The sequence below is a fragment of the Giraffa tippelskirchi genome, chromosome X (assembly GCF_054371585.1).
Source record: "Giraffa tippelskirchi isolate mGirTip1 chromosome X, T2T-mGirTip1v1.2.pri, whole genome shotgun sequence".
Taxonomy (NCBI): Eukaryota; Metazoa; Chordata; class Mammalia; order Artiodactyla; family Giraffidae; genus Giraffa; species Giraffa tippelskirchi.
Window position 1 is genome coordinate 4,880,988 of NC_137289.1, and position 10,216 is coordinate 4,891,203.

General features: G+C 46.8%; 1 protein-coding gene across 13 annotated transcripts in view; it reads right to left on the reverse strand.

Annotated features, from left to right (window-relative positions):
• The window catches only part of MTM1 (myotubularin 1), a 100,691-nt gene extending 91,868 nt beyond the window's left edge, over nucleotides 1-8,823 (reverse strand). For 9 of the 13 annotated variants that reach the window (XM_081564634.1, XM_081564633.1, XM_081564630.1 and 6 more), the window contains exon 1: nucleotides 3,194-3,256. The gene's annotated coding sequence lies outside the window, so the exon portion shown is untranslated. Of the gene's footprint in view, nucleotides 1-3,193; nucleotides 3,257-8,452 lie in introns of those variants that run through there. The other 4 variants (XM_081564627.1, XM_081564624.1, XM_081564629.1 and 1 more) reach the window with 2 other exon arrangements.
• Nucleotides 8,824-10,216: the final 1,393 nt, after the last annotated feature.

The window sequence follows — 10,216 nt, forward strand, 5'->3', positions numbered from 1 at the left end:
TAAAGAAAGGAGTTCCACATAGCTCAAGCTAGTAACAGTTAAAATTTCTTGAGCCTACTATGTATAAGATGCTATTGTAAGCATCTCATATACCTTATCCTGCAGGCCTGCCAACAACCCTGCGAGGAAGGGATTGCCATTACTATCTTCATTTTACAGATAAGGAAGCTGAGGCACAGAGGTAAGAAACTCATCCCAAGTTACAAAGCCAACAGTACAGCCAGGACCCAAATCCTGAGTCAACACCTTAAAGGCAAACAACAGGGGCTGTCCCCCATCTGCCAAAAAGGAATAATGAACCGAGAAACTAGAAAATAAAGAAAGCAGAACTTCAAAGGGGTCAGAAACAGGGAAGGGCAATTACTAGCGAGTAATGAAAACAACCTCTTATTCTTTTATAAAGCTGAAAAAACTTTAGAAATAATGAGAAACTCTGGCCTGTTGAAATCCTTGGCCATCACTTCAGATTGTCGCCAAAGCCTTGAAGAGGCTCCGCTTTCTCCTTATTTTGCAGTCCTCAACAAGAGCGAGAACCCCATGTTCTTTCAGTGGTTTTTAAAGTAACTACATTTTGTTAATCCTTTCATTTAGGAACAAAGAATATTGGCATATTTTTTGGTAACTTTAATGATTTTTTGGAACCTGTAAAAACGAAAACATTTACTTTGACGCCACTGAACATACAGAAAAGGAAAGAACTGAGAGGGTACTAAGCAGATGAACTTCGTTAAATTACCATTTTATTGGCACTCTTCTTCTGAGGAAGTTGGGTGCCTCTTGACTCTAGAGCTAATTTCAAAATGAACTAGTTTCTTTACTAAGCACAACACAAGGGTTGAGGTTTCCTTCCCAAGGTAGGTTCCCAGTACAAACCAGCATGCAGGAAGAGATAGCTGTGTCAGGTAGCTCCCAACCAGCAGGCACTGGCATAGGGTTAACACCCAACCCTTACCTCAGTCAGCAGGGCCTTTCGTAGCAGGAGTGAGGCAGCTACTGACAACGAGGGATTAGAAGCTCACTTCCCTGGGTGTTTGAAACCACTTACTGTTTGCATGGGGTGGGGTGGAGGGAATGGAAGTAAAAATGAGGCTGTGACAAACTTAACATCTAAGAGGCAATCGCTGGAGAAATGATGACCCCCCCCCTCCAAAGGATCTCCTGGATTCAGACAGATTTACTTTTGGATATGGTGATTTGCTTTAATGGAGCAGCAGCTGACCATCTAACACTAGCGATGCTAAGTAATACCCAACCCCCTCGCAAGCATGCTGGCCTGCTAGATGGTCATCTCCGAGGTTCAGAGCTCTGTTCTTCTTCACAGTGCTCATCTCTGGTGGAAAATATATCATTATTTATTTTTTTTATTGTCTGCTTCCCCACACAGAAGCTCTGGAAGGCAGAGACCTCGTCAGTGGTGCTGTCTGTTATCTTCCTAGCACTCAGGACTCTACAGGCACTGCATGGGCATTCTGGGTTTAATGAATGAAACCACTGACAACTTGATAATCAATACAACTTAGAACTTTAAGGTAAGGAGACCAATGGTTACTGGACTTACTAGACTCTAGGAAGTCATACTAGACTTGACCACGCATGCATGGTCAGCTAAGTCATTTCAGTCATGTCCAACTCTTTGTGACCTCATGGACTCCTCTGTCCATGGAGTTCTCCAGGCAAGAATATTGGAGTGGGTTGCCATGCCCTCCTCCAGGGGATCTTCCTCACATAGGGATTGAACTTGCATCTCATGTATCCTGCATTGGCAGCGGGTTCTATACCACTAGTGCCACTTGGGAAGCCCCAGACTTGACCATACTAGACTCTAAAAGCCCCTTCGAATGCTCTCCACTTTCAAGTACCTTGAGAAACTGTTACACACTGGCAGGACCTCTGGTTTGAACTTACTCCATGTTGTGGAATCTCTTGACGCTATGCTGGGTTTTGTGAAACAGTCAAAAAGTCATTCAGAGTCAAATCTGGTGAACAAGTGATCATGCTCAATATATATGTTGAGTGAAAGGAAAATGTGTCTATAAAAGAAGCCTTAAGAGTCTGATAAACTGGTTTTGAAGGCAATTCAAAAAAATGGTTTGAACTACAGCAAAGTCGCTGGCTCAGTCTCCATAGACACTAGGGTGGATACTTTACAAAGAACAAAACTGATCTGCGATAAAAGCCACCCACGCTAGAGGGATGCTATGATGCCCCCAGAAACCTGACTTGTAATACAAACTTTGCCATTAACTTTGCCACATTAGTTAACCTCTCTGGGCTTTAGCTTCCCTATCGAGAAAACAAGTGAAGTATATACACTTAAAGGTCCTAGTCAATTCCAATATACCCTGATTCCATTCTTGTGCAGGTCTACTATATCTGTTTAAAAACCAGTCCCAATCCACTTCACTTCATACTTTGCATGCTTCTATAAAGCCCATGATTTAGTTTTTGCAGCAAACTGATTTCATATTTGCTTAGGCAAAAACTAAAATTAGTTTTCACTTCCTGAGCGCAGCAAGACAGTTAAGGGAGGCCACTCGGCAAAGGGCGCTTGCAATCGTGCCTGTATATACTTCCGACTGCGTATCAGGGAACTAACTGTTTGCTCCTCAGATCTCCCGTCAACTGTTGCAAAAGCAGATAAAGCTCCGGTGTGTGACACAGAAACACCAGTCGGGAGCGCCGATCAAGGCTTCGCGGACAGTGCCGGCCGGCGGCCCCTCCGCCGGACCCACGGGGGATGAGGCAGGCAGGCATCCGCCCCGCCCGGAGGGTCAGGGCGAGGACCAGCCGCGGCGCGTCGCGGGGGAGGCAGGGCGGCTGCCCAGCCCCTTCGCCGCCCCGGGACGGGGAAGCAAAGTCCGGGCAGCGGCCGCGACGCCCCCACTCCCCCACCCTCCCGGCCCGCCGGCCCGATTCCTGTCCCGACCTTCGCCCGCTGCCGGCCCGGGACCTTGGGCGGGGAGAATGAGAGAAGCCGAAGGCACCTGCCTGCTGCTCCCCGGCCCCAGCCCCGGCTGGCCGGGACAGCGAAGGCACTCGGGCTAACTGCCCCCCCCGCCCACTCCTGAGGGTGCTTCAAGGCCCCGTGGGACCTGCCGGCCCCAGGAGTCACAACTTCGTCCTCCCTGTCCCACCACCACGGATTCCCGCAGGACCCGGCTCCTAGCCAGGCCAGCCGCGAGCGCGCACCCACCTCGGGGTCCAGGCGCCACCGCCGTTGCCAGGCTGCTCGGCTCCCGGGCCCTGCTCCGCCCCCTCCAGGCCCCGCCCCCTGCGGCCTCCCCGCCCTTGGCCACCGCCCGCCGCCCTCCTCCGCGAGCGGGTTGGTGGGGGTGCATCACGTGCTAGGGGCGGGGCCAGTAGAGGGAGCCGGCTAAGCCCAGGGAGCTGCTACTGTTCGCCCAGGAGGCTGCTGGGAAACCCTCTTTGAGGGGCCTGGCGCGTGGAAGCAGCTGGGAGTTGTAGTTCTAAATACAGTACCGGGAATGGGCGGGACCAAGATGCTAGGGGCCACCCTGTTAAAAAGAAGTTGGGCTAGACTCCGAGCGGAGGCAGTTGGGTAGTGTAGTCCCAGAATTCTTCTCTGCGTCTCGCTGTTTTTCCCCAGTAAAGGGGAAATTCAGAGGGAAAAGTTCTCTAGATAAAACATCAGCGGGCGTCGCTAAACTGAGCTTTTGGGGGACTCAGGGTTGGCTGTGTGAAGCTGAGATCCTATAAAGAAAAAAAATTTCACTGACTGTGGTGTCCTTCATGACACGCCAGCACCTTTCCAAAAACTCTCTAGAGACATAGTGAAAGGAAACATTTCAGGACAAAGTTCCTTCTACTTTTCTGAGGTTCAGGACAGACGATCATTAATTCAGTAAAAAGAAAGGAAAAGGAAAAAGACAACTTCAGGAAGAGAATTCAGTGTGTAACAAAAAAAATAGTAAAAGAGTATTATTATTACTGCAATAGTCCTTGGGTTAAATTATACTAAGCAGCTGAGGTAAGTGACGGTAAATAGGATTACTTTAACATGAACTTTTTGCCTCTTTCTTACTACTCCAGCATCAAAAACATGATACCACTGTGTGTATGTGTGTGTGTGTGTAAATAAGCATATATCATTATATCAATATATATACACACACATATTAACCCTATTGAAGATTCAAGACTTCTCATCTGAATAACAAGGCCCTTCAAACTCGAATCCCACCTACTCATCAGCCACTTCTCCTAGTGTGTCTCTTCCCTCTCTCTTCACTCCAACTTCTGTTCTAATCACAGCCAGCTTCTTTCTATTCTCTGAACGCACCACTGTTCTTTCCTCCCTCCAGCCCCTTCCACTCGTCATTCCTTTCTCCTGGATTGGCCATACTCCTAGAAAGGCAGCAGAATAGCACTTGCTCCAGGACAGGCAGAACTAGAAGATCCTCCCAGGGCCCTTCTCATAGCACTGATGTTACCATTTGCTTACCAGTCTGCCCCGTCAACTCCCCTCCCCAGACTGTGAACTTCTTTGAAGCACATTCACTTTTGTACCAGATATCAAAGGAAGCTCAGTAAAAGCTTCTTGACTGCATGCATTGCATGCCGCACAGGCTCCCTGGCAGGCCACCAAGTAACCAGATTCCCAAATCTGTGAGTCTTGGAGCAGAGGGAGAAGGACCCTGTGGTTAAATTGAGCGAGGGCAGCAGCTGGGTGGGAGGCCTTGCCTATTGTAAGCACTGCATCCTAGGATGAGGCTGAAGCCCTTTGGTCACTGAGGATGGGGAGATGGGAAGGAGGGGTCAGGGTACATAGCAAAGACATTCCTTGTCCTAAGGAGGTGGTGACTGAAGATTTCACCACCACCTCAAACCTGGGCCCAGCCCTGACCCAGCCTCAGCTGGAGAAGGAGGCAGCCCGATAGAGAAGGCCAGTCTCTGGCCTGTGAAATGGAGGCGAGGACTCCTTCCTGCCTTGGTGCAGGATCACTAGGGGAGAGAGGTGAAAGCACTTTGAAAATTGCCAAGTTGGAGCCCTGCAGAGGAGTTCCCACCATGCCCTTGGTGAGCTGGTGGTATTCTTGACCAAGACCTGCCCTGCCTCAGGTTGGGGTGGCAACTCACAGGCCAAAGTATTGGGATGGCCAAAAAGTTTGTTTGGGTTTTTTTGTACGCTGGTATGGGAAACCTGAATCAACTTTTTGGTCAGTCCAAACATGTGCACGTGCACGTGTGTGTGTGTGTGTGTGTGTGTGTGTATTGGGGGTTCTTCAGGCTTCCTCCTGTTTCACAGGGGCACACACCTCTAATCCAGGGCCCTGTGGAGAGGGAGGGGCAGCCGTAGACTTAACAGAGGCTGCTCCATCACAACCTTTCTGGGTGTAGCATAACATCCCACATCCAGCCTTACCAAAGGCTGCCTACTTTTGCTAAGACACAGAGCTGCCTATTCCCTGGGGCTCCATCCTGTTCTCCCAAGTTGGGAGAAGTAAAGCAAGCAGGACCAGGAGGGGCCCACACCCTTGGCCTGACTAGGTGTGCCCCTCCCCACCTCCAGCCTCCTGGGGAGAAGCAGTCCTGAGAGAGGAAATGGCCTGTTTCCTACCTCTCTCCCTCAGCACACTCATCCCAAGGTCCCTGGTGCTGGTGCTCTGACGCCCTCCAGTCCCCACCCTGCCTCGGCCTGATGCAGACTGGGGACTGTGACCACCTTAATCTGCCAGGTTCCCTATATTGGGCCTGAAGTGGAGGAAGGTAGAGGAAAGGGAAAGACATCCTTATAAAAGAGAAAGCTCAAGATAGAAGTGGTCAGAAATGAAAACTTTTCAATGTAGCTGCAAGGCCCTGAGCTCTGGCAGAGAGTGCCTGGAGTCCGGAAATTTGGATCCCAGTCCCAGAAATTTTATAGACAAGCTGTTAGCCTTGGCAATGTCACCTCACCTCTCTGATTGTTAGCTGCTTCCTCTGAAAAAGGGAGTTGGAGGTCACTTCCCAGGATTGCTGTGTTCTAGTTCATCAAAGACAGAGGGGAGGGTGCTGTACAGTGTTGAGGCAGCAGCATGCCCAAGCTGCCAGGTGGCTGGTGGGAAGAGGCAGGAGAGGGAGGAGGCAGGCCCCTGGGCATCAGCATGAAGGCCCCTGGGCTCATTCTAGCTCTTCCATTTGTTGAGTGTGTGACTTTGGGCAAGTACATCTCTCTAAACCTGGATTTCCTCATCTGTGAAATGGGGATATTAATGTCTACTTCATAAGCTTATGGAGCAGTACAAACACATGAGTGCCTAGGACTCACTTCTGCTTCTAAAAGAACCACAAGGTCCTTCTGTCTCCTCCTCCCCACCCCTGCCCTTTATTTAAAAAGTAGCCTCAGGAGAATGGTGCAGGCACTTTGGAAAAGTTTGGCAGTGATTTATAAAGTTAAATGTACACACCTCCAAGCATTATCACTGCTAGGTATTTATCCAAGACACATGGAATCTTATGTTCCTAAAAAGACTTGTATTCAAATATTCACTGTAGCCTTTAAAAATAATAGTGCAGTGGTAAATATCTCAGATTCCCATCAACTTAATGCTCAAAATTATCCAAGCCAGGCGTCAGCAATACGTGAACCGTGAACTTTAAGATGTTCAAGCTGGTTTTAGAAAAGGCAGAGGAACCAGAGATCAAATTGCCAACATCTGCTGGATCATCAAAAAAGCAAGAGAGTTCCAGAAAAACATCTATTTCTGCTTTATTGACTATGCCAAAGCCTTTGACTGTGTGGATCACAATAAACTGTGGAAAATTCTGAAAGAGATGGGAATACCAGACCATCTGACCTGTCTCTTGAGAAACCTGTATGCAGGTCAGGAAGCAACAGTTAGAACTGGACATGGAACAACAGACTGGTTACAAATAGGAAAAGGAGTACGTCAAGGCTGTATATTGTCACCCTGCTTATTTAACTTATATGCAGAGTACATCATGAGAAACGTTGGGCTGGAAGAAACACAAGCTGGAATCAAGATTGCTGGGAGAAATATCAATAACCTCAGATATGCAGATGACACCATCCTTATGGCAGAAAGTGAAGAAGAACTAAAGAGCCTCTTGATGAAAGTGAAAGAGTAGAGTGAAAAAGTTGGCCTAAAGCTCAATGTTCAGAAAACTAAGATCATGGCATCTGGTCCCATCACTTCATGGGAAGTAGATGGGGAAACAGTGGAAACAGTGTCAGACTTTATTTTGAGGGGCTCCAAAATCACTGCTGATGGTGATTGCAGCCAAGAAATTAAAAGACGCTTACTCCTTGCAAGGAAGATTATGACCAACCTAGATATCATATTTAAAAGCAGAGACATTACTTTGCCACCAAAGGTCCATCTAGTCAAGGCTATGGTTTTTCCAGTGGTCATGTATGGATGTGAGAGTTGGATGGTGAAGAAAGCTGAGCGCCAAAGAATTGATGCTTTTGAAGTGTGGTGTTGGAGAAGACTCTTGAGAGTCCCTTGGACTGCAAGAAGATCCAACCACTCCATCCTAAAGGAGATCAGTCCTGGTTGTTCACTGGAAGGACTGATGTTGAAGCTGAAACTCCAATACTTTGGCCACCTGATGCGAAGAGCTGACTCATTGGAAAAGACCCTAATGCTGGGAAGGATTGGGGACAGGAGGAGAAGGGGACAACAGAGGATGAGATGGTTGGATGGCATCACTGATTCGATGGACATGGGTATGGGTAAACTCTGGGAGTTGGTGATGGACAGGGAGGCCCGGTGTGCTGTGATTCGTGGGGTCGCAAAGAGTCGGACATGACTGAGCAACTGAACTGAACTGAACTGATGAATGACTAAACAAAGATAGGTCCACACAATGCAATACTACTCAGCAACAAAAAGGAAGAACCACTGGAACATGCTACAATAGGAATGAATCTCAAAAATGTTATGCTAAGTAGAATAAATAATACACAAAATGTTATATACTGTATGATTCCACGTATATTACATTTAGGGGAAGGCGAAACTATACTAACAGAAAGCAAATTTGTGGGGCCAGAGATATGGGAAGGGGATTGACTCTGAAAGGGCAAAGAAGGGAGTCTTGGGGGTGGTGGACACGTTTTATGCTTTGACCGAGATGGTGATTACATGATCATATACAATTGCCCCAAACTCATTAAACTCTAAACATGAAATAGGTGAATTTCATTGTATAGAAATTATACTTCAGTAAAGTTGAAGTTTAAAGAGTGGGAGGAATTAGCCTCAGTTAAGGTTCCTGAGGCTGCCCGCAACTGTTCATCTGTTTTTGTTTGCTTGGTTGGCTGGTTGCTTTCAAAAGGCCCAGGGCCTTGAAGGGGACAGGGTGGTGAAGCTTGCCCTACACATACCAAGGGTGAGCTGTAAGGCAAACGCTTGGGTGGGGCTAGGGAACAGCCATCACCAGGAGAGGACAATGGCCCAGCTCTGCAGAGGTGGGATGGGGAATGCTTAACCTGGATGGAGGAGGCCGGAGAGCTGAGCCTGGAGAAATAGAACATGATGTTCGTGGGCTCAGGGACAGGAAGTTGTCAGCGCCTTCTCTCTAGACTTTACCAGTGAGCCAGGGTGTACAGGGAAGGACTCCAGGGTACCGTGGGGTCCACCTGGACCCTGTGTTCATCCGTAGACCAGAGTGCTGGTGCTGCTGTTTCCCTTCCAGGTTCCCGCCTAACTCGGTGCTGAGTTGGGGCCTCCTTTGAGAGGCCCTGCTGGTCTGCAGTGTCTATTTGCCCAGGTGCTGGGTGGGGTCTGAGCCAAGGAATGGGACGTGAAAACACTTACACACAGGGAGAAACTCAGACTTTTTTTGTCCCCGGGTCGTTCTGGGCACAGGGAGCCGACATGCAGGCATTGTGACATCACAGGGTTTCCATGGGCCAGCCCTGTTTGTTTCCCTCCCCATCGCCAGGCAAATAGAGGGTGTTCAGCAATGACTGTGAGGTTAGTTCACAAGCAGCCTGGTGGGAAAATTGTCCCATGCCCCAGTGAGATCACACGGCCAAACAAAGCCATTCAGAAGAAAGCTCAGCTCACAAGATACCCTCCCTCTGCCCCCGATGATGAATTTTATTTACAAATCTCAGTTTCGTACACTAAACATTTTTTGAGGAAGTAAGCCCCATGAGGAACTATTTCATGATACATTCAAGTGTGTTTTATTCAAAACAGATGTTTAAAAAGAGCTTTATCTTTTTATTTAAAGGGGCTGGGCTGATTTATGTTGAGAAAAATAGCATGCTACATTCCAAACACTGAGAAATTGAGAGATCCAAGATCAAAATCGAGCGAGAATATATGAGAGGGAGAAATGACAGACAAGAAAACATGAATCTCAGCAATAAGCCACTGAACCTGAATAAAATTTTGTTAGTGAAGATAAATTAATCAAAAAGCATTTTTAAAACTTATGAATAAATCTAACCAAGGAAATGAGAGACTTGTACAGTGAAAACTACAGAACATTGTTGAAAAAATTAAAGATACAAATAGATGCAAAGGCATCTGTGTTCATGGATTTGAAGATTTAATATTATTAAGATATCAATAGTACCCAAAGCAATATACAGATTTAATACAATCTCTATCGAAATCCCAATGGCATTCTTTTTGAAGAAATAGAAAATTCTGTCCTAAAATTCATATGGAAGTTCAAGGGACCCCCAAATAGCCAAAACAATCTTGAAAAAGTAGAATAAAGTTGGAAGACTCACACTTCCTGATTTTAAAACAGTAATCAAAACAGTGTAGTACTGGTATAAAGAGAGATATATAGACCGAGGGATAGAATAGAAAACCCAGAAACAAATCCTCACATATAAGGTCAAATGATTATTAACAAGGGTACAAAGATCATTCAAGGGGGAAAGGTCAATCTTTTCAAGAAATGGTGCAGGGAAAACTGGATATCCACATGCAAAATAATGACGTTGGACCCTTATCTTACACCACGCAACAAAAATTAATTCAAAATGGATTAAAGGCCTAAATGTTAGAGTTAAAACTATAAAACTCTTAGAAGACAACAGAGGGAAATCTTGACATTGGATTTAGTAATGATTTCTTAGATGTTACAACAAGATCACAGGCAACAAAAGTAAAAACAGGTAAATTAGACTACATCAAAATTTAAAACTTCTGTGCATCAAAGGGCACAATCAACAGAGTGAACAGGTAACCTATGGTAAGGGAGGAAGTATTTACAAATAGCATATCTGGTG